This window comes from Sturnira hondurensis, unplaced genomic scaffold (genome assembly GCF_014824575.4).
Source record: "Sturnira hondurensis isolate 20B ecotype Veracruz unplaced genomic scaffold, ASM1482457v3 Scaffold0023817, whole genome shotgun sequence".
NCBI classification, from domain to species: Eukaryota; Metazoa; Chordata; class Mammalia; order Chiroptera; family Phyllostomidae; genus Sturnira; species Sturnira hondurensis.
This window is the reverse complement of record NW_028096448.1, coordinates 5,145,398-5,170,791: the sequence shown is the minus strand read 5'-3', so window position 1 is coordinate 5,170,791 and position 25,394 is coordinate 5,145,398.

Genomic DNA, 25,394 nt, shown 5'->3' with positions numbered 1-25,394 from the left:
GGGTTGGTCTATCCACAAGTAAACTTTATATAAAGCCCACATTAAACACAAATCAATCCATGACAAATAAATATTTTCAAAATAATGTGTTAGTTCCCTACAACCTCTAAAAAACATCAGCGTGTTGCTGGACTAGGTGGTGTACCAAAAATTGACTTGCAAAATATTATTAGGACAATTGATAAAATTGGCATATGATTTTACATGAAAGTACTGTGTTCATATTAAATTTCCTGAATTTGATAACTGCTTTATTCTCAGAAAACAGACATTCAGTATAAGGAAAGACAAGATGTCTTCAAATACTGTTAAATTTTGAAAAAAAATTAATGTGTGTGTGTGTGCAGAGAGACAGTGCATGCATGCACAAGTGCTTAAATGTGGCAAAATGTTAAAAATTGATGAAAACTCGTAAATTTGAGCAAAGGGTATAGGAAAGTTCTTTATATCATTCTTGTAATTCTTCTGTAAGTTTAACATTATTTCAAAATAAAATGTTTTAAATAACCAGTTGTTTTTGAAAATTCTGTAAATAAGTTCAAAAGCCCAGGCTGAAAGGGTAAGTACATTAGAGGCTACACAAAAGTCAAATTAATTATCAGTATATAGAGAAGTGGATTATATAACATGAACTTGTGAAGGTAACTACTTGAGCTAAGCATCAAGAAAACCAACAATGCAAACTTCGATTCTCCCCCAACACCAGGACTATCATTTACAAATTGTCCACCCTACAATTCTTCTAAGACAATCCCACAGGCAACTTAACTTCAAAATTCCCAAGTCCTAAGACATATAAGCAAATGTGGAGTAGCACAGATAACTAGGGAAATGGCATATAGCCCTGAAGTCAGCTCTGCAGTTGGAGAATATGGTAAACAAGGTCCTGCAAGACCTAAAAATCGTGGCTTCTCAGAAGAGTGAAACTGATCTCTCAGACTGTGGGGAGAGTTCTTGGATAAACAGGTGAAGAACACAGACTATCCGGAATAGCATCTTGGCTTTCAGAGGAATTAGAAGAGCTGACCCACGGAGAAGGCCTGTTTGTAACGCCTGCCAAAGCATCAGATAAGGGGATTTGAACTTCCAAAGGCAACGCAGCTACTCTTCCCTTTATAGCAGGTCCTGAAACAGCTACTTCAGTTTTGATCTCCATTTGTCAGAAGATTGCTTCCTTTTTTATCTAGTATCCTCATCTTCACTGTTGTGCATGCAAATAAATCTGTTTTGCAGTATTAGAAAAGAACCCCAACATAATACCACCCAAGCCTTCCCCTGAATGCTCCCCTTTCTCCGTCCAATGTGGCAGAAAGCACTGTCCTCCTAATGGCACTTGCGTTTTTGCCAGTGCAGTTTCCTTGACTGTTGAGTGAACTCCTGTTAAAAATGGAAGGTCTTTGTTCTCTGCTCCCTCCAGGCAGAGCTGGTTGTTTCCTCTTCCTCTAACCTAGGAAGTAACCGTGTAATAGAACATTTCATTTTATATGTTTGTTCTGCTATATCTCTCAGAAGACTGAATTCCTAGCCAGTAGGTAACATAGTTACTCATCTTTTTGTTAACCCCAACCACTCTGGTGCATTGTAGGCTCTCAACACTCACTGAATGAGTGAACGAATGAATGAATGAGGGACTGAGTTAGCAGACAGAATCTGAGGTTGGTCTGGATGAGATTAAAGGAAACAAAAATTCAACATAATTAAGATTTATTCATCAGACCTATCAGAAAGCTGAATCAAGAGTGCAATATGTAGGCACAATTATTTATCGAATGGATCAATTTCCATCTTAGCTATAAAACATACAAATTCTCAGAAGGGCGATATACATCTGAAACATATACGTACTAAGTACCATTTCTGCTTTTGAGGGCATTTTTCCTACATGTTCCCAGTGAGAATGAAGTTCAGGGTGAGGGAGTTACATGCTTCAAACAACCACAGCCAGAAGGGTCGAGTGCTCTTGGACTTTAATTCTATGAAGGGGCCTCATGAAAGATGGTGCTGTGCCGTAGCTCCCACTTCAGAGAGTACAATTATTGTATGTCCACCAGGGCTCAAGATCAACTGAGCAAGTTACCTAGCCTTTCTGGGACTCAATTTTCTCACTTGTAAAATAGCCATCACAACACTACCTGTATTGATCAGGGTTTACTTGCAGAGAAAAGAGTCAATTCCAGCTAACTCACTCATAGGAAGAACTAACTCATAGGAAGAACCAGTGAGCATTTTACAGATTCACTGAGAGGCCTAAAGGAACACACTTTCAAAAGCCAAGCTCAGAACCAAGTCAAAGGGATCTCCTGCCCCTTCCCAGGAAGCCACAAACTCCTGACCTACCACCTTTGTGACTCAGGAGCCTTTACCATTAGGAAGCTACCATGGTTAGGAGATTGCTGCTATCTCTCAGTATGCCTGCCATGATTGGTATGAGTAAGCTTACTGCCCCATGCCCTGCTGAGTAACACTGTGTAGCTACTATGACTGGACACAGGGGCCTCTGCTGATGATGCCAGTGAAAAGCACAAATGTCCATTGTCCCATTGCCAGTGGAAACATCAACAGTGAGCCCTCCACCTCATTTCCACTTTCCAAATCACCTCCGACTGCAGAATCACAAATCTCAGACGGAACCCCAGATATGAGGCAGCCTGGGAAATGTAGTGTTTAGGTTTCCAGCCTCTAAAGAAGAGAAAAGCACACCAAACGGGGGTTGGAAAAAATGTTAAGTGCCAATATGAGTATCGACTGCCTTCTAGTCCTGGGAGGATCAAATGAGGTAATGTATCAAATACATAACAGTTTCTGCACACAGTAGTACTCAATAAATGGTACGAATGTTGAATCTGCAGAACTTGGATAGTCATTTTTGTGCTACAAAGCTATACTTTCACAGGTTTAAAAATTAAATAGAGCCATATTTTTCCTATCTTAATGGACTTTCATGAGAATGGAATATGAGAATGGAATATGAGAATGAAAAGGTATTCTTTATTCAAAAGGTCATTAGCATCCACAGGTGTCCTGCAATGTCAGGTGGTTTTCCTGATTCATAGTCCTTATCTTACTTATTCCTCACAACTCCATTAAGGCCTTGTTACAGAATTTTATGTGGAAGCTAAATAACTTGCTCAAGTTCCCATGGCTGGTAAGAGGCTGGGACTTAATACAGACAGAGATCTGCTGACTTCAGAGCGTGTGATTTTATTAAGTCATAGATAAGTGCATGGGTGCTCCTCAGGGAGCAGGAAGACTGGCTAGAGCAGATGAGGCACAGAATGTGGTCCTGATCTACAGAATGCAGACTTTCAGCAAGCAGTATTTGTTCACGTGTGGGTGGGTTGTTTAGTGGAAAGTTAAGTAAGGGGCTTAGACCTGTGCCTGACCTGTACCAGAGGTAGGTGGTTCAGAAATACTAGCTATGATTAGTATTCTGAAAGAACATTTAAATATTGACTGGATGGTAATGCTAGCTGGCTTTGCACCTTACGGAGAATCCATTTTCAAAAAATTTTGGTTAATGACCCACTATTGATAAAAGGAGTTCTCTATGTGCTTCTGTATTGAAATGGTAAGAACTTCTAGCTTTTAGAAATTTCACCATATATCAGCATTGTTACTTTGGGTAAATCACTTAAATGGGGTTTTTTTTGTAGTGTTTCCAAAGAGGACTTTTATTTATTTATTTATAAATATATTTTATTGATTATGCTATTACAGCTGTCCCATTTCTCTCTCCCCTTTCTCCCCTCTGCTGTGTACCCCACTCCCAGAGCATCCCTCCCCCCTTAGTTCATGTCCATGGGTCGTGCGTATAAGTTCTTTGGCTTCTCCATTTCCTATAGTATTCTTGACTCCCCCCTGTTTATTTTGTACCTACAAATCTTGCTTCTTATTCCCTGTACCTTTCCCCCCATTCTTCTCCTTCCCCCTCCTCACTGATAACCCCCAATGTGATCTCCGTTTCTGTGATTCTGTTCCTGTTCTAGTTGTTTGCTTAGTTCTTTTTTGTTTTTGTTTTTTTAGGTTAACTTATTGATAGTTGTGAGTTTGTTCTCATTTTACTGGTTATAGTTTTAATCATCTTCTTTTTCTTAGATAAGTTCCTTTAACATTTCATATAGTAAGGGCTTGCTGATGATGAACTCCTTTAACTTGACCTTATGTGGAAAGCACTTTGTCTGTCCTTCCATTCTAAATGATAGCTTTGCTGGATAGAGCGATCTTGGATGTAGGTCCTTGCTTTTCATAACTCTAAATGCTTCTATCCAGTTCCTTCTTGCCTGTAAGGTTTCTTTTGCAAGTAACTATCTCCTTTTCTCTTGCTGCTTTCAAGATTCTCTCCTTATCTTTTATCTCGGGTAACTTAATTATGATGTGTCTTGATGTGTGCTTCCTTGGATCCAGCTTGTTTGGGACTCTTTGAACTTCCTAGACTTCTTGGAAGTCCATTTCCTTTGCCAGATTGAGGAATTTCTCTTTTATTATTTTTTCCAATAAGTTTTCAGCTTCTTGCTCTTTCTTTTCTCCTTCTGGCAGCCCTATGATTTGGATATTGGAACGTTTAAAGTTGTCCTGGAGGTTCTTAAGCCTCTCCTCATTTTTTTTTTTGAATTCTTGTTTCGTTTTTTAAAAGATTTTCTTTATTTATCTTTAGAGGGGAAGTGAAGGAGAGAATATCAATGTATGGTTGCCTCTCATGGGTCCCCTGCTGGGAACTGGCCTGCAACCCAGGCATGTGCCCTGACTGGGAATCGAACCATGATCCTCTAGTTCACAGGTCCATGCTAAATCCACTGAGCTACACCAGCCAGGGCAAATTCTTATTTCTTCATTCTGTTCTGGTTGAATGTTTATTTCTTCCTTCTATTCCGAATCATTGATTTGAGCCTGGGTTTCCTTCCCTTCACTATTGGTTCCCTGTATGTTTTCCTTTATTTCACTTTGCATAGCCTTCACTTCTTCCTCTATTTTGCAACCATACTCAACCATTTCTGTGAGCATCCTGATTACCAGTATTTTGAACTCTGCATCTGATAGGTTGGCTATCTCCTCATCTGCTTAGTTTTATGTTTGCAGTTTTAATCTGCTCTTTCATTTGGGCCATATTTTTTGTCTCAGCATACCTGTTACATTGTAAAGGGCAGAGCCTTGGGTATTTGACAGGTGGTGGGCTTGTGTATGTTCTAGGACCCTGTGAATGTGTACAACAAACTCTCCTGTGAGGCTGGGAGTTTCTCCTGCTGCCACAAACCCCACAGGATTTTTACAGCCAGAGATTTTGAGGCTTTATTTCCTTATGTTAAAACCTTGGGTTCCATGGTCTGTTTCTCTCCCCAGTTCATCCTTGTTCATCTGTATGCAAACGTGGGTCACCCAGTCCTCCAGCTACTGACTCTCCAGGAGTCCTCTACCCTGGCTATCTGTCTCCACCCCTGTTACCAGTTTGAATGAATGTTTCTTCTTTAAGTCCTTGGTTGTCAGACTTTCATACAGTTCAATTTTTTGACAGTTCTGGTTGTTTCTTGTTTTAACATTTGTTGTTTTCTTTCTTTTGTTTGTGTGAGGAGGCAAAGCGTATCTTCCTACAGATGTATCTTGGCTGGAAGTGTCCCACTTAAATTTTTCTTGCTTTTGTTTCATTTTTTTGTAGGAAGAAATAATAATCTTATCAACATCATAAATTGTTATGAGGATTAAGTGTTTAACATATACAGTGCACATTTGGTTCTTGTTTTGGTTACTGTTTGCTTTATAAAAAATAGGATTTTATATATATATACACACATATATACACACACACACATTTCTTTTCCTAACAATATTTCATAAAAATCATTTAAAATCATTTGGCATAGTACCATTTCATTCATTTAAGTGGCTGCATAATATTTATAATGTGGATATATAGTAATTTATTTAGAATGTGAGCATTATTTATAGTTTTTCTTTAAGGACAGTGCATTAAAAATCCAGTGCATGTGACTATTGTTTGAAAACAACAGTTTGGTATACAAATTGGAGGTGTACAAGTCAATGAATTTTTAAAAACAAAACAAATTCACGTACTCAGCACCCAGGCCAAGAAACAGAAATCACTCGCCCCCCAGAGGCATTCATCATGCCTCCTTCTGGCATTAACAACTACCCTTCTGATTTCTCTGAAAGTTATGTGCCTTTGAACTGTATACAAATGGAACCATGCCTTCACACTCTTTCACACCTAGTTTCTTTTTCGTGAGGTTCCTCCATATTGATGCTTGGAGTTGTAATGTGTTCATTCTTATTTCTAGAATGGTACAGTCTACCATTAAATGAATATGGCAGTTACTTTGTCCATCCTACTCTTCATACAGGGTTGGGTAGCTTCCAGTTTTAGATTTGTATAAATGATACTTCAGTCAACATTCTTCGGCACTTCTTCTGGTGAGCATATAGGTAAAAATCTCTATTTTTAGAGAGTGGTATTGCTACATCACAAGACATACATTTGTTCAGATTTAAAATACACTGGCAAACAGATTTTCAGGGTGGATGTATCAATTTACACTTCTACCAGGAGTATATGGTGTTTTTTATTGTTCTACACTCTTGCCAAAGTTGTCATTTTTCTTGTATGTAAGTTCTTAATATTTATGGGATAGATTGTCAAAAGTGGGATTGCTAAATCAAAGTTTATACATAGTTTTAACTTTAACAGATGTGACCAAATTCTTTTCCAGACAGTCTGGATGACTGCACATTTCCACCAGATGCAAGAGGAATATAAAAGAATTCTCTTGTCTTTACATCTCTACCAACAATAAATAATATTGTTGTTTTTCATTTTTGTCATTCTGATGGATACAAAGTAATATGACACTGTTATTTTAATTTGTACTCTCTACCACTAGTTAATTTTTATATTTGTTGGGCATGCCGACTTTATCTATGTACCATCTTTTTGGTAGAGGGAACATTATTGAATTTGTCAGCTGTAACAGAGGATTAAAGGAAAGACTTTAGCTCAGGGAAGAAAAGGCCTAAGGGAAATTCTGTTATCTATCTTTGAATACTTGAAGTCTTATGTTCAAAGAGATTTCTTGTATTCTATGTATTTTTGAGACCAATGAATGAAAGTTTTAAGATGACATATTTTAAGAAAAATCTTTCAAACAAATGGCGTTAGCCCATTAAAAAAAACAAAAACAAACTTTCTCTGAGGCTGTACAAATTCCATTCTTGCAGGTCTTTATGGTGAAGCTGCCTGTTTGCATATGTGTAGAGAGGGGGTATTGGAGAGTACTTTATCAAGCTAGAGATGGACTTGGGTGAGTGATTCCAAAGCCAGGCTACACCTGAGAATCAATTTAGAAACTTTAAAATGCAGATTCTCCATGTTCTGCCTTGAAGATTTTGTTAAAAAAGGCTGAAGGAAAGGCCCAGAAATCTGTAATTTTGAAACACTACCAAGTGATTCCAATGTCCTCTGTGTACAGACCAACATTTGAGAGACAGTAGATGAAATAACCTCTAAAATCTCTTTGGGTTTTAAAATGGAGATTTTAATGGTGTTTTTAACACCAAATGTGATGAGTCAAATAACAAAGGACTGCAAACAACCCCATCCACAGTTTTTTCACCCCTCTGACTAGTAGCTCCCTAAGGAAATACAGGAAATATAGTTTCCTCCTACAAATGAGTATATCTTAACTATAATGTCATAACTTAACTATACTTTAACATAACATACACTATAACATATACTATAGTTATACTATACTGTAACATAACTTAATTATAGCTTAACTATAACTTTATAACCTCATACAGACAAAACTACTTGTAAAATTATGAGTTACAGGTTAATAATTGTAAGCAAAACATTTTTGAAGTTTTGCAGTTGAGTGTGTGTGTGGATGGGGAGGGGGTGTTCATGATCCCAGATGTTAATTCTGTAAGGACACTAACACATTCCCTGTTTAAATTGAGCCACCATTGAAAAGAATGAGCTGTAGTCACAGGTCTGACTCACTCTTCACTTCAGTCTCCTTGTGTCTAAAGTGGGAACAACAATACAATCCCCTCAGGATTAAATGAGATATATAAAGTGCCTAGTGCAGCACTTGGTACATATAGAAAAATACTTAAAATTATTTTTAAGTATTAAAATTCCCCTCCATTCTTTCTTTTATAATTCTAGCAAAAGTCATTCTAGTTTGACTACAGCTTTTTGACTTCTTTCTACAATTCAGGAAGTCAGAAAGTAAGTTCAGTCTTGGTACAGTTGTTTAAAAATACTACAAGTATTTAAAAATATTTGGCTTCCTTTTTTAATAATGAAGGTACATAGTGTTTTAGTCCTAGATGTTGATCAAACATTTCAAGGATATTTAAATAAAAGTATTTATATTTAAGGAAGAGAAATATTTGGTCTTAATGGGAATACTTCAAAGATCATAAAAGGAAGGTTATTTTCAGATGATCTTTGTTTATTCCAAAAAGATTGAATAAATTAATCCATTCTTCAATATCAACTAGTTATTTTGGGTTTCAGCTATTTCCTTAGGTCTAATATTCTGTTTATTTTAAGTTTAACTTTATTACTAGTTTATTCTACTAAAATAAGACACTTAAGCCATAACTTTCCCAGGCGTTTACTGAGAGCATAGAAATTTGGACATTGGTCGGTGAATCCTGGGTTATGTAAGGGGGAGCTACCTCTTTGTGTAAAAAGAAACACCTATAACTCTTTCCTTTAGACAAGGTGAGCAAATAGGTAAGCCCAGCTCAGTTTTCACCAGGTTCTCAAAGACAAGGAATCTATTTGATTAGTTTTTATACAATAAGTGCATGACACATAGTAGTATCTCAGAAAAATGAATGAATGAATGAATAAAAAAGGGATTAGGAGCTACCATTGGAAGCAAGTAAGACTGAAGTGAGAGAGTTAAAAAAAAAAAAAAACAATACTGACTAGTCTGGTTCTAGGTATATGGAAGAGCAGAAGACCCCAACAGGTTCCTTAAATCATAGTTTAATGCAATTGCAGATTGTCCAACAATGAATGGAGAAAACATTCTCCAGAATTCTTCCTGTGAAAGCACGGCATACATCTGCAAGAAATACTTTAATAAACCCTTTAAAGTAGTAGGTGAGAACCCCAAGGGACCTGTTGTGAGCACAGTTGGCAATATAAGGCAGGAGAAGAGGGACTTATTTATATACATTTAGAATGCTGAAGGGAAAAGAGAACAAATGGTGAAGGGGTCTGAACTTGCCAGAATGCCCCTGTGCTGTGATATGAGTGAAGCGCTCTGGTTGAATTTCTTGTTGAAATGAGAGAAGGGATGGTTTGGCAAACTGTTTAAGGTGATACAAAACAGGCAGTGGGCCTGGAGGCAAGAGTATGGAGACTGACAGATGCAAGAGGAAATTAGGTGCAAGATTTTGCAGAAATTGTGAGGAGGGGGTTGGATTATCTGAGCCATTGGATTAGGATTCAGACAAGTGTATCAAATTTCTATGTGGCAAGGTTCCATGAGACTCTGCTGACATCTTGATTACATGAGTAGTCTCCAAGAAATCACATTCTTACAGGAGAGTTGAATAAACACTTCTATAGTTGGGTCTTTCCCTGTGCCAAGCATTGGTGCTTAGTTTATTGAATTAATATCCATTGACATCTCGACATGCCTTGTGGTCCAGAGACTATAGCAGCAAGGGATACATGAATAATAATAATAATAGTAATAATAATAATAATAATAAATTACTGTTAACATTTATTAATAAGATATACGTATACACACAAGGTTTTTTTCTCCAGGAATATACAATTTAGTAGGATGGATAAGACAGGCTTACTAATAATATCAAGTGTGAAGAAATATCTAAGTACCCTGAGATACAAAGGCCCAAAAGGAGAAGTAACTTCAGGCTGGAAAAGACTCATGAAGGAGGTAGCTTTTGAGTGGACAATGAAGTGTGAGTAGGGTTTCAATAGGCAGAGGTTTTAAGTGAGGGCATTTCAAGAGAGGGGACCAAGAGTAAAGAAATGAAGATGAGCTCTGGATACGTAGGTCAGTTGGTTGGAGCATCACCCTGCCCACCAAAAGGTTGTGGGTTTGATCCCCGGTCAGGGCGCATACTTAAGTTGTGGGTTCGATTGGTGTTGCTCTCTGACATTGATGTTTTCTCTTTCTCTCCCTACCTTCTCTCAAAAAATCAGTAAAAACACACCCTCAGCTGAGAATGTAAAGAAGAAATGGCAATGAGAAGAGGAACAATGTTTTGGAAGAAAGGAGTATGAATTCATTTGGCTGAGCAGAAGGAACACAGTTTGCTTTTTGTGATTCTTGATCCCATAAGTCTGTCCATCAAACTATCCCTATTTCTCAGAAGAGTCCAATCACATTTGTTGCCAAATTATGGCAAACACTTGACAGTGGTTGAGATTATTATTCTTTGTGACTGTTATAAACCCAGTGTGTTTATTTTGGGCTCATTTTACTGGTGCCCTGGGATTAGACAAGCTCAGCTTACATTTGTTACCTAAGTGATTAGTGTACCCTAAGACTACATGTCCTGGATGTTTGGGGTTTAATTTGTCTCAGTACTTGAGTTTATAGATATTCTAAAATTATTAATGCAGGGACATACTTTCCCCTTCTCCATTATATCCCAGACCCACAGAAATGGACATTTCTTCCAACAAGTAAAAGAAAAGTATTTTGGCTCTGGACGATGTGTCTCAGTGGGTTGGGCATTGTCCTGCAAACCCTGGTCACGAGTTTGACCCCCAATCAGGGCATAAGCCTGGATTTCGGGCCAGGTCCCCAATTGGAGTGAGAGGCAGGTCCAATCCATGTTTCTCTTGCACATTCATGTTTCTATCCCTCTCATTTTCCCTCCCCTCCCCTCTCTGAAAATAAATAAATAATTTTAAAAAAACAGAAAGCATTTTATCTTAACTTCTGTGAAAATTCTACTGGGGAAAATCAACAGAGTATCAAAGCAGGTCTCCCATTTGATCTTCCTTTCTGCCATCTGCACCAAATAAGCAGTTGTTTCTTTGGGCTTCTCGATGGTTCCAAGATTTAGTAAATGGTGCCAAAAGTCCCAATTCAAGTAGGTGGGTTGAGGCCAGAGGGATAGGTCATTCATTCCTCTGCAGGGTGATGTTACAGCACACTTTTACTTCTGGCTAGAGAACCCCAGTTTCCTGCCCCAGACCTCTGAACACCAATGGCATTTCCCTGGAAAAGTTGGGCTTAGAGTCTTGTTTGTTTCTTTTCAACTTTATGCTCTGGACTGAGTTGTGAAAGCTGCTCAAAGTCCATGAACTCAGACGGTCTGTGTTCCTGGAAACAAGTCCACGCTAACCAAAATGAACAGCCCATTCTGGAACACACGTCTTGCTTTCAAAAGCCTCAGTATTTTTAAGCATTTCCCCAAGAGCCTCTGATGTAGCTCTTTTCTGAAATCCTTTGGTTGCACAGAAATGCAAGCCTCGGTAAATAAAATTAAAACATTTTCAAGTTGCTAAGTTTTAGATGTAATTTTTCATTGGTTCCAGTACAGTTCCCTCTCTGTTACTACAATAAGGTTAACCCTGTCGTTCTTACCTTGGCAAGTATGGGCTCTATATTTTGGATTTCCAAATGTTTTCTTCATCTCCTCTATACCCTGGGTATCTTTTCTAAAAGACACTAGTCTGACCACGTGCTTCCTGATGACAAGACTTTCTTATATGAATAAATTAATCAGCCATCATTTTAAACATTTCAGTTGAATTAATTTCCAATCACCCCAATTCAGTGTGCTGGGTCACTATTACTAGCTGAGTGTTTACATGTTGGACTACAGGAAAGACGGGACAGCCTTAAGCTGCAAATGCTTGATTCTAAATCAAGGAATTGTTCTTTCTTTTCAATTTTCAATTTAAAGAACTTCTAACTCTTCATGCTAAGGTGAAAGGGGAGACTGATATTTTAGAAAGAATAGTTAAATACTAACATGGAAAAACAAAAAAGGAATCCAGTTTTTTCAGCAATATAGGAACTTGTGGTCATACAGAGCAGTTTCTCCCAGCACATCCTTCCTCCCCAGTGACATCATTGTCCTGCAAAAGTTCAAGATCAGGCCATGTCACTTCACTAATATGAAGGTAGCATAAACTCAACCAAGTACAATTAAAATTTCACTGGAAAGCTGGGCCCCACTAACAGAAAACCACTAGAAGGGGCATGGTTGGGAGAGAGCTGTATTCTGTAACAGGCCAAGAGTTAGAGGATGGACCCAGACAAATAATGCTCTGGATAACCCAGGATCTCGCACTTCACAATGTATGTCTTTGTTTCTGCCCACATAACAGTATTTCTGACTGGATTTATAAAGGGGTGTCTGGGGACTGGTGCAGTTTAAAGGACTATGACAGCAGGAGATGAAAAAATAAAATTCCTTAGAAGCAGCTATCTCACAGAGCCCACAGATCTGATGCTTTATGTTGTGCTCAGCCATTTCAACAAATGGTTATAATCAGTTGTAATTCTGGCACCATCACCACAGAGAGCAAACACTCCATTTGAAAGCCTGGAGAAATACTAGGTCTTTGTGTAATAAAATCCAAGGTACTTTTAATGAGTATTTATTTCTACTTTGACTCACCCTCATATCTGCAAGAAAAAAAATCTCATTTCTCAGGCATCTCTGTTTGGAATCCCTTTACCAGACCTAGTTCAGGGACCTCAGTTTTCACAGTGTAATTTAAATAGAGTCTAGCTGCAGCCATCTTAATGAAAAACAGTCAGGATGTCCCCTTAAGGAAGAAAAGTGTTGTGCTAGTTAAGGTGTGCATCTTGAAACTGGCACCAGGGCCGTGGATTCTCTGGGGTCTAATACTCTCCTAACTTCTGTCTTCTTCCTTCTCTTGCAGATTGCAACATTTCCTTTACATCAGACAATCTGCCCTCAGTGCAACTCATGACTCTCGGGACTTGTCTGATTAACTGCTGTTATGGAGACATCTCTGAGAAGCTCTCTTTACACGGCAGTGGTATTTCTGTCATTGCTCTCGTCTAGGTTAGAACCACCAAGCGTGTCTCAGGGCACCCTCACCTTTGCATGCTCCCAACTCAATCAAGGTAATCCTCATCCAGTTGGATTCATTTGACACTGTCTGACATTTACATGAAACTGTCTCCCCCCCCCAATTATCTTGGATATGAGTGGAAAAGTTTGGATATGTTTGTTGAAAAGTGGATATGTTTAGTGGATATGTTTGTTGCAAACATATAACATGTTCAGGCTTCTCCTGTTGCCTTTTTCTTGCCATTTTCACGTTGATTAATTTGAAAGCGATACCTCAAACTTATTATATGTTACTTTTGGCTTTTGTTTCTAAAGATACCATTTTTTTTTCTAGGGTAACTCTGGTTGCCTTCATCAAAAGAAGTCTGAATAGTTTCCTTGTAGATGAAAGAAAGATGCTGAGCTTACATCTGAGTAACCTGGGCCCCCAGGCAGTTGATTACTAGCAGAGTGTCTCAGTGAACTGTATTGTTCTCATGTTTCAAAGAAGCACATTGGGTAGAAGACACTTTTCTTGAGTGGAAAGACAAAACACTCTGAGACCCCTGAGGCCAGCTCTGCCTCTGGCATCACTGTAGATTGAGTTTCTAGCCACACAAGACCGTTTAATACCCCACCACAGCTCCAGACACAAACTGGGAAAACCTGGCAGAAGCACGCACTTTCCAGTCACATGTAATGAAAGCCGTCTACCGGCAGTTCATTTTGAAATCATGCAGTTGGGAAGAAATATGGTTCTTGAAGTGTACCCGTTAATTTTCCTCACTTTAGTGAGAAGTCACATTTCTGTCAAATCACGCTTTCTGTCAAGAAGTCATTCATAGTACCGGAGACACAGGGCACACAGCACACAGAAGACACAAGGAGGCTCTCCCCCTCCCTCACTCTCTACGTAGTCTGTGGTGATAGATCCACTCAGCTGCACTTGCAGTGGGCTGCTCTGGGTTAGAGGCTGGACCACTGGGTGCCACTGTAATGATTTGACCCTCTAGTAGTCACTTATTTCATCTTTCCATAACATGTATTAATAACAGTTTATTTTATGCTCGTAACAGCTTAACTTAAAATATACACAAAGCTCTAGATTTGTACATTCTCCCCTTCCATTTTATGCTTTTGATGTCACAATTTTCATTTTTTCACATTGTGTAGCAAGTCCTTGTATTTATAGTTATTTTAACACTTTTTTCTTTTAACCATCATACTAGAGTTATAAGTGATTTCCCCCTGTCATTACAACATTAGAGTATTCTGAAGTTAACTATGTATTTACCCTTACCAGTGATTTTTATACATTGATAGGTTTTCCTGTTACTAATTAGTGTCCTTTTGTTTCTTCTTGAAGGGCTCCTTTTAACATTTCTTTTAAGGCTGGTCGGCTTTTGCTTGCCTGGAAAGTTATCTCCTACAGTTCTGCAGGGCAACTTTTCTGGTAGAGTATTCCTGGTTGGTAGGTTTTCCCTTGCAGGACTTTGAACATGGCATGCCATTCCCTTTAGCCTACAATATATCTCTTGAAAAAAATCTGCTGATAATCTATTAGGGGTCTCTTTTTTTTTAATTTTATTTAATTCCTGTTCAAGTACAGTTTTCTTTCTTGTATTCCCAGCCCTGCCCCCCCTCCCAGTGCTCCCCACCTCCCTCCCATCTCCACCCCCACCTTAGTTATTGTCCATGTGTCCTTTATACTTGTTCATGTGAGTCCTTCCCCTTTCCCCCTGTGATTCTCTCCCCTCTACCCTCTGGACCCTGTCAGCACGTTCTGTATTTCAGTGTCTTTGGTTACATTTTGCTCACTTCTTTGTTTTGTTGTTTATGTTCCTGTTAATGGTGAGATCATATGGTATTTGTCTTTCACCGCCTGGCTTATTTCGCTCAGCATAATGCTTTCCAGTTCCATCCATGCTGTTGCAAAGGGTAGGAGCTCCTTCTTCCTTTCTGCAGCATAGAATTCCATTGTGTAAATGCACCATAGTTTTTTGATTCAGTCATTGACCAATGGGCATCTAGGTTGCTTCCAACTCTTGGCTATCATAAATTGTGCTGCTACGAACATCGGGGTGCATATGTTCTTTTGGATTGGTGCTTCAGGGTTCTTAGGATATACTCTTAACAGTGGAATTGCTGGGTCAAAAGGCACATCCATTTTTAGTTTTCTTAGAAAATTCCATACTGTTTTCCATAGTGGTCGTACCAGTCTGCAATCCCACCAACAGTGAACTGGAGTCCCCTTTTCCCCACAACCTCTCCAACACTTGTTGTTTGTTTCTTTGTTTATGATAGCCATTCTGACTGGTGTTAAGTGGTATCTTATTGTGGTTTTGATTTGCATCTCTCTGATAGCTAGTGATATTGAGCATCTTTTCATGTGTCTCTGGATCCTCTGTATGTCCTCCTTGGAGAAATGTCTGTTTAACTCCTTTGCCCATTTTTTAATTGGGTTGCTCGTCTTCTTTGAGTGGAGTCATGTGAGTTCTTTGTATATTTTGGAGATTAAACCTTTGTCTGAGATGTCATTGGCAAATATGTTTTCCCAAACTGTTGCTTTTCTTTTTATCTTAACACTGTTTTCCTTGGCCATGCAGAAGCTTTTAAGTTTGATGAGATCCCATTTGTTTATTCTTTTCTTTATGTCCCTTGCTCTAGGGGACATATCAGTAAAAATATTGCTGTGTGGAATATCTGAGATTTTCTTGCCAATGCTCTCCTATAGGGCTTTACACTTGATCTTAGCCAAAAGGCCGAGAAGCGATCCTCCTCGAGGGCTTTAATGGTTTCCCGGCTTATATTTAAGTCTTTTATCCACCTTGAATTTATTTTGGTGTATGGTGTAAGTTGGTGCTCGAGTTTCATTTTTTTTTTTGCATGTAGCTGTCCAGTTCTCCCAACACCATTTGTTGAAGAGGCTATCTTTACTCCATTTTATGTTATTGCCCCCTTTGTCGAATATTAATTGACTGTAGAGATTTGGGTTTATTCCTGGGCTCTCTGTTCTATTTCATTGGTATATGTGCCTGTTTTTATGCCAGTACCAGGCTTGTACTGGCCTTGTAATACAGTTTGATATAAGGTATTGTAATCCCTCCTACTTTGTTCTTCTTTCTCAAAATTGCAGCTGCTATTCGGGGTCTTTTATGGTTCCATATAAATTTTTGAAGTGTTTGTTCTATGTCTGTGAAATATGCCATTGGTACTTTAATAGGTACTGCATTGAATCTGTAAATTGCTTTGGGTAGTATGGACATTTTGATGATGTTAATTCTTCCAATCCATGAACACGGTATATGTTTCCATTTATCTGTGCCTTCCTTGATTTCTTTCTTCAGTGTTGTGTAGTTTTCTGCATACAGGTCTTTTACCTCCTTGGTTAGGTTTATTCCCAGATATTTTATTTTTGTTTTTGCTATATCGAATGGGATTTTTTTCCTGATTTCTGCTTCTGCTGCTTCATTGTTGGTATACAAAAATGCCTTTGATTTCTGGATATTGACTTTGTATCCCGCTGTTTTGCCAAATTCATTTATTAGTTCCAGCAGTTTTTTGGTAGAGGCTATAGGGTTTTCCATGTACACTATCATGTCATCTGCAAACAATGCCAGTTTTGTTTCCTCCTTTCCGATTTGGATGCCTTTTATTTCCTTTTCTTGTCTGATCGCTGCAGCTAGAACTTCTAATACTATATTGAATAGAAGTGGTGAAAGTGGGCAACCTTGTCTTGTACCTGATCTTAGTGGAAAAGCTTTTAGTTTTTGCCCATTGAGTATGATGTTGGCTGTAGGTCTTTCATATATGGCCTTTATTATATTGAGGAATGTTCCCTCTATTCCCACCTTGCTGAGTACCTTTATCATAAATGGGTGTTGTACCTTATCAAAAGCTTTTTCCGCATCTATTGATATGACCATGTGGTTTTTGTCTTTGCTTTTGTTTATTTCGTGTATTACATTTATTGATTTACGTATATTGAACCATCCTTGCATCCCTGGGATGAATCCCACTTGGTTTTGGTGTACGATCTTTTTGATGTATTGTTGGATGCGATTTGCCAATATTTTATTGAGGATTTTAGCTTCTATGTTCATCAGCAATATTGGCCTGAAGTTTTCTTTCTTTGTTGTGTCTCTATCTGGTTTTGGAATTAGGATGATGCTGGCTTCATAAAAAGAGTTGGGGAGTTTTCCCTCCTTTTGGATTTTTTGGAATAGTCTGTGAAGAATTGGGGTTAGTTCTTCCTTAAAAGCTTTGTAGAATTCTCCTGTGAAACCATCTGGTCCAGGGCTTTTGTGTGATGGGAGTTTTTTGATTACTGCTTCAATTTCATTTGCTGTTATTGGCCTGTTCAGGTTTTCTGCTTCTTTTTCATTGAGTTTTGGAAGATTATATTTTTTCTAGAAATTTGTCCATTTCACCTAGGTTTTCAAATTTCTTGGCATACAGCTCTGCATAGTAATTCCTTACAATCCCTTCTATTTCTGTGGTATCAGTTGTAATCTCTCCTCTTTCATTTCTGATTGTATTTATTTGGGTCCTCTCTCTTTTCTTAATGAGCCTACTTAAAGGCTTGTCTATTTTGTTTATCTTTTCAAAAAACCAACTCCTGGATTCATTGATCCTTAGAATTGTGGTTTTAGTCTCTATGTCGTTTAATTCTGCTCTGATCTTGGTTATTTCCTTCCTTCTACTTGCTCTGGGCTGTCTTTGTTGTTGTTCCTCGAGTTCTTGGAGGCATCGGTTTAGGCTGTTTTTTTGAAATGTTTCTATTTTCTTTAGGTAAGCCTGTATTGCTATGAACTTCCCTCTCAGGACTGCCTTCACTGTGTCCCATAGGTTTTGGGTTGTTGTGAGTTCATTTTTATTTGTTCCCAGAAACTTGTTTATTTCTTCCCTGATTTCTATCTTGACCCACTCACTGTTTAATAGCATACCATTCAGTCTCCATGATTTTGGGTGTTTTGGGTTTTTTTCCTGTGGGGTTAGTTTCCAATTTCAGTCCCTTGTGATCAGAGAAAATGCTTGGTATGATTTCTATTTTCCTAAATTTGTTGAGTCTCGTTTTGTGTCCTATCATGTGGTCTATCTTGGAAAATGTTCCATGTGCATTTGAAAAGAATGTGTATTTAGCTTCTTTACGATGAAGGGCTCTATATATATCAGTTAGGTCCATTTCTTCTAGAGTGTCATTTAATGCTGCAATATCTTTGTTGATATTTTGTTTGGAAGATCTGTCCATTTTTGACAGTGGGGTGTTATAATTCCCTACTATCATTGTGTTGCTGTCAATATCTTTCTTGAGGTCCTCTAGGATTTTCTTTATATATTTGGGTGCTCCTGTGTTTGGTGCATATATATTTATGATCTTAATGTCTTCTTGGTGGATTCTTCCCTTGAGTAATATGAAGTGGCCTTCTGGGTCTCTCTTTATGGCCCTGTTTTTGAAGTCTATTTTGTCTGATATGAGAATTGCTACCCCGGCTTTTTTTTCTTGTCCATTTGCTTGGAAAATTTGTTTCCATCCTTTCACTTTTAGTCTGTGGTGGTCTTTTGACCTGGGGTGGGTCTCTTGTAGGCAGTATATGTGTGGGTCATGCTTTCTTATCCATTCAGCTATTCTATGTCTTTTAATTGGTTCATTTAATCCATTTATGTTTAAGGTTATTATTCAAAGGTACTTATTCATTGCCATTTATGTACCTGTGTTCCTCTCCGTCTCTCTCTTTTCCTTCCTTTCCTTAAAGCAGCCCTTTTAGTAATTCTTGTAGAGCTGGTTTGGTGGAAGCATATTCTTTTAGACTTCTTTTGTCTTGGAAGCTCTTTATTTGGCCTTCTATCTTGATTGAGAGCCTTGCTGGGTACAGTAGCCTTAGTTGTAGGCCTCTGTTTCTCATTACTTGGAATATTTCTTACCATTCTCTTCTTGCTTGGAATGTTTCCATTGAGAAGTCAGTAGCCAACCTTATTGGGACCCCCTTGTATGTTACTTCCTTTTTCTCCCTTGCTGCCTTTAGGATTTTCTCTTTGTCTTGGAGGTTTGCCATTTTAATGATGATGTGTCTTGCAGTAGGACTCTTTAGATTCCACCTGATTGGGACTCTGCAATTCCTGGATCTGTGTGACTTTATCTCTCCTCAACTTAGGAAAATTTTCCATTATTACTCTTTCAAGTAGGTTTTCTATTCCTTGTTCCTCTTCCTTTCCTTCTGGTATTCCTATTATTCGAATATTATTACGTTTCATGTTGTCTTGCATTTCTCTTAAATTCTCCTCATTTTTTCTGATTCTCTTTTCCCTTACTTGCTCCGTCTGGGAGATTCTTTCTATCCTGTCTTCGATCTCACTTATGCGATCTTCCACCATATTGATTCTATTCTTCATACCTTCTACAGTGTTCTTCAGTTCAGAAATTGTATTCTTCATTTCCTCTCGGCCTTTACTGATGGTTTCTATTTCCTTTTTCATGTTGGTATAGTTTGCAGAGAGTTCATTGTAGCTCCCCTCTAGTTTCTGGTAGCTCATTGTAAGCTCTTTGAATTTCCTGGTAACCAGTGCTTTGGATTCCACAACTGATAGTTGACTTGCCTCTATTTCATCCAACATTCTTTCTGAGGCTTCCTCCTTTTCTTTCATTTGGGGATTGTTTCTTTGTCTTTCCATTGTTTGTGATACTCTTCTTGTTGGCCTCGGCTTCTTAAGTTGATCTGTTCTGGTTCCCTGGGTTTATGGTGTGAACTTCTGTGGTAGAATACCTGTGAAATTCAGTGGTGCAGTCTCCTGCAGGTATCTTGGTGTTCTCTGCTTCCACCTACTCCTTTCTTTATTGTGCATGTGTGATCAGTTGGAGGGGGAGGCAAAATGGTTTATGATAGCAGAAGATTATTTTATGTTATTTACAGACACAGTCAGCAGAGAAGAAATAGACAATCTTTAGGCTATGTATAGAGTTAACCGTGCTCTTCGACCCAGCTTGCCACTTTTAGGAAAGAATAGACATAAGTTAAGTCTCTTGTTGGGAAGGGGAAGGGGGGCTTGTGAGTTGTATCTAGAAAGCAGTGTGGTTGCGGGTGGTCAGATTTTGAGGTAAGGTGCGAGTACAGGTTAGTAACTGGGTGTAGCGTATGAGTAAATAGAGTAATAGAATTCAGGAACTTGTAAGATGTTCTAAGGTCCGAAAGATGTGTTATGGAGTAGTACTGTTGTATAGAACAGCTCTTATTTACAATAATATTTGAGCAACACTCACGTGATAGACTCTATGTGATCTGTCTAAATGGGGGTTATAGAGCTTGGGTAGTATGGCAAAGGAAAGCAAGTGAAGTATAGAAAATTAGCAATACACTGTGGAGGAAAGAGCAGTGGGTACCTGTCAGGTAGTACAATATACCCAGCCAGGACTAAGAAACCTGTACAGAAAGAGGAGGGATACAGAGATATTCTTAAAATAAAAAAAGAAGTAAGAATAATGCATAAAAATAATAATACACCTAAAAGAAAAGTAAGCAACACACAAACAAACACGCACACACACACACACAGAGAAGTCAGGAGAAAAGAGGAATAAGCGGGAAATTTGGGAAGAACGGAAGGACTAAAACTGGACAAAAAGAAAAAGAAATGAGGGGCAGAGTATTGAAAGATAGAGCAACAATACAATTTAAAAGATATAAGATTACTTACAAAAGAAGTTGAGAGAGAAAAAAAGGGGGACGAGGGGGAAAAAGACCACACACACAGACACACACACACACACACGCACATTAAAAAAAAAAAAACCACCTTTCCTTTGTCGGTTTCAAACTGTCCAAACCGGTTTTTCTGGTTGCGGCCTCTCTGAGGGCAGGTATGCAGGCCTGCGAGAGCCAGGCTGCCAGATTGGGATGTGGGCGCCCACACCCCTGGGAGGCCGCCTGGGACCTGAGGTATCTGGCACTGTCCTTCTCAGTCCTGTGGTGAGGCCCAGGTGTTCCCACCCCTTCCCTGGATGGCTGCTGGGTGGTTGGGCTGTGAGGCAAGCTGCTGTCGCAGAACACCTCAGTTCACTTTCCAATAGAGACTTCTACACAAAGCCTGCCTCTCAGCCCAGCCCAATACCATAAGATGGGCAATGACAATATCCTTCTTAAATTCCCCGGGCTGGCGGGCTGGCGGGCTGGCGGGCTGGCGACCACAGAGTCCGAAGTTGCCACCCTTTATGTTAACTTAAGCCCACAGGTCTCTGCCCGGTATTAACCTGCCTGCCTAGATGGGAAGGGGGGGAGTCAGTTCTCTCCCACGGACCTTGTAGCAGGCCCAGGGCTCCCACGGAGTCTGTTGCCAGGCCACCGGGTGCCAGGCCTCTGGAGTTCCCTCCGCCACAGGCGCCCCGCCCCTGGATTCAGACCGGGCTTCTGTTTCCCACTGCTGGTGCTACCCCGATTGCCCGCTGCTTCGGGTCGGTACTCACACACCGCCGGAGGTCGCCCACCTTGGGCGCGCCGCAGGCTCGGCCCGCAGCCTAGGAGGCAGCGGGCGCAGCCGCTTTTGTCCTCACTCACCTTCTGGAGTCCTCACCGACCTGCAGCTGTCTGGTTCCTCTGTCACACTCTCTGGTCTCTTATTTTCCATAAATGTTGGGGAATTGTTGGTTGATTATGCTGTTCTTCGGTAGATCCGCCTGGATTTTCTACCAGATGCATGGGAGCTGGGTTCCCTCCATGCTACTCTGTCACCATCCCATTGGGGATCTCTTGTATGTGAAAAATTCTTTCTTCCTTGCTGCTTTAAAATTTTTAACTTGTCCTTAACTTTTTAAAAGATTTTATTAATTTATCTTTAGAGGGTAAGGGAAGAAGAGAGGGAGACAAATATCAATGTATGGTTGCCTCTTGTGCATCCCCTGCTGGGAACTGGCTTGCAACTCAGTCATGTGCCCTGACTGGGAATTGAACCATGATCCTTTGGTTCCTAGACCTGCAGTCAATCCACTGAGCTACACCAGCCAAGGGCCTTCTTTTACTTGTCTTTAGTGTTTGACAATTTAATTATAATATGTTTTAATGCAGTAAGTCTTCTAAGATTCAACTTGTTTGGAATACCCTGGATTTCTGAATTTGGGTAAAAAAAGAAAGATTTCAGCCATTATTTCTTTCAATAATATTTCTGCCCTTTTATCTCTCTTTTCTCATTCTCTTTGGACCTGCACAATGCAAAATAGTCTTAACTTATCTGTGTTTTTCTTTCCTTGGTTTCAGTCACCACAGTTAACTATAGTCTAAAAATATTAAATGGAACACCCTGGGAATAAACAATTCAAAAACAATTCATAAGTTTTAGATTGTGTGCCATTCTGAATCATACCATGAACTGTGTGTCATCCCACTCCATCCGGCCTCATGTGAATTGCCCCTTTGTCCACCACTTTATCACGGGGAAGCCATTTTTGTTCTCAGCTAGACCGTCGCAGTGTCACAGTGCTTGTGTTCAAGTGACTCACTTAAGAATGGCCTGAAGGTGCAAGAAGAGTGATAGTGGCAGTTTGGACATGCGGAAGAGAAGCGGTGAAGTGTTTCTTTTAAGTGAAAGGGTGAAAATTCTCAACTTAATAAGGAAAGAAAAATAAATCACATGCTGAGGTTGGTAGAATCTATAATAAAAACAATTTCTCTCCTTGAAATTGTGAACGTAGAAAAAAAATTTGGTAGTTTTACTGTTGCCCATCAAACTGCAAAAGTTACAGCCGCAGTAGGTAATACATGTTTAGTTAATATGGAAAAAACATTACATTCATGGGTAGAAGACATGCACAGAAAATATTTTCCAGCTGATGCCAATGTGGTGCACCAGAAAGCATTGAGCCTGTATGAAGACTTTAGCAAGACATCCCCTGAAATGAGTGGCCACACTCACATAACTTTTATTACAGTATATTGTTGTGTGTTCTATTCTATTATTAGTTATTATTCTTAACCTCTTATTGTACCTACTGTATAAGTTAAACTTTTTTTTAGGTATGTATGTATAAGAAAAAAACATAGTATATATAGTGCTTGATATTATCTGCAGTGTAGGTCATCCACTGGAGGTCTTGAAATGCATCCTCTGTGGTTAAAGGGGGACTACATATATTGGTCTGTTTCATGGCATCCCATAAGTTTCTTAAACTCTCTTCACTCTTTTTAAAAAAGATTTTATTTACTTATTTTTGGAGAGAGGAGAAGGGAGGGAGAAAGAGAGGGAAAGAAACATCATTGTGTGGTTGCCTCTCACATGTCCCCCACTGGGGACCTGGCATACAACCCAGGCCTGTGCCCTGACTGAGAATCAAATCAAAGACCCTTTGGTTCACAAGGTGGCGCTCAATCCCCTGAGCCACACCAACCAGGGCTCTCTTCACTCTTTTTAATTTTTTTTCTTTTTTGTTCCTCTGATTGGATGAATTCCACTGCCCTCTCTTTGAGTTTACTGATCCTTTCTTCTGTGTGGCCTAGTCTGGGGTTCAGCCTTTGTATTTTCAACCTTTGAATTTTCAACCTTTGAATTTTCTGGGTCAGTTATTGTATTCTTCAGATCTGTGATTTCTGTTTGGTAATTTACAATACTTTCTACCTTTTTGTTTAAATTCTTAATTTGTTCATGCACTGTTCTTCTGATCTCAGTGGGCATATTTATGGCCATTATTTTGAGTTCTCTATGTGCTGTTTATGTAGGTTCTCTGTTTTATGTAGGTTTATTTCTGGAATTCTATTTTTTGTTGTTTGTTTATTTTGGAACATATTCCTTTACTTCTTCATTTTTCTAACTCTCTGTATTGATTTCTGAGAATTAGATAAAATAGCCACTTTTCCTAATCTTGACAGGGTGGTTTCATGTAAGAGGTGAACCTCATCAATCAATCTGGCATTTAGATGTCTCTCAAACCTTTGTGATTGTCCTAGTTGTCTTCTTTGTTCTTGGTGCTTCCCAGCAGTTGAGCAGAAGACTTGTTCGTGTCCCAAAGGAGAGGACCAGCACCCAGATGCAGGTTGATTGGAATCGAGACCTTCAGGCAGCAGCTCTGAAAGTATGTAGTTGGGCTCTTTCAAGGAGAAACTGAAAGATGGGAACTTTTGCTTGTTTTCTCTGGGCCAGACCCAAGTGTATAGCCATGGGGGAAAGGTGCTCCTGAATTCATTAAGAACTGCTGCTTTGTTTACTACAGTCCTGCAGGACCTATGAATGCAAGCCCCCTTGACTACCAGAACCAGGCAACCTAAGGCCCATCCCTTGGGCAGCAACCATGAAAGCTGTGGCATGAGACGAGACCTGTGTTCAAGGTCTTTCTAGGGAGATACTAATAAGTTGGAAAGTACTACAGGGGGAGGGCAGGGGAGGTGTCCACAGGCTTCCCTGGACTCCAGGGAGGATCTTTTTTTTTAAATTTTCTTTATTTATCTTTAGAGGGGAAGGGAAGGAGAGAGGGAGAGAAATATCATTGTATGGTCCCCTCTCGTGCACCCCCTGCTGGGAACTGCATCCCTGCTGGGAACTGGCCTGCAACCCAGGAATGTGCCCTGACTGGGAATCAAACCACAATCCTCTGGTTCATAGGCCCGCGCTCAATCCACTGAGCTACACCAGCCAGGGTTTTCCAGGGAGGATCTTGATTAAGTAGTTAAAGATTAGTGAGATTCCTTACACCCTACATAGTAGCCTGCTCCATGGACCAGAGGTTCTAAATTCTAAAATGTAATGCAGAGAGGAGTCAATTCTAGGACCTCTACCAGGATGTCTAATTGGTTGTGGGAAGGGCCTTGGTATCCAGAGGCTCAGAATTAACCTTTTTCCTGTGTTCCACAGAGAAGTTCATTCCACATCTAAGTAAAATCATGGGGAATTTGTCTTTCACAGTCTGACTTTTTTCACTCAGCACAAATACCCTCTGGGTATGTCCATGTTGTTGCAGATGACAAGATTTATTTTATTTTTCTATGCCTGAGTCATATTCTCAAACGGGAAGCTTTTGATCTGTTCCTCAAATATTAAAAGAAAGTATTCCTTTTTTTCATGTAAATAAAATCCTGGGAGACATATCAAATTTGCATCTTTTGACTCACTTCTGATCTTGCCTAATTACATCAATATTGGGCCATAACTAGTTTATAAAGAATTATTCAGTAGAATTCTACAGTCATGAAAAAGTTGGATCCCAACACATTAATGTCTTTTTGCCTCTAGTGCCATTCTCCATCAGGAAGCACGGTGGTGATATTGCTGGCTGCTCCTCTGGAACAGGTATTCAACATGCGTCTTCAAATTGTAGTTGCTGCTACGAGAAGTGGTAAGTTTAAGTCAGGACTATTCTTGGAACAACCTCT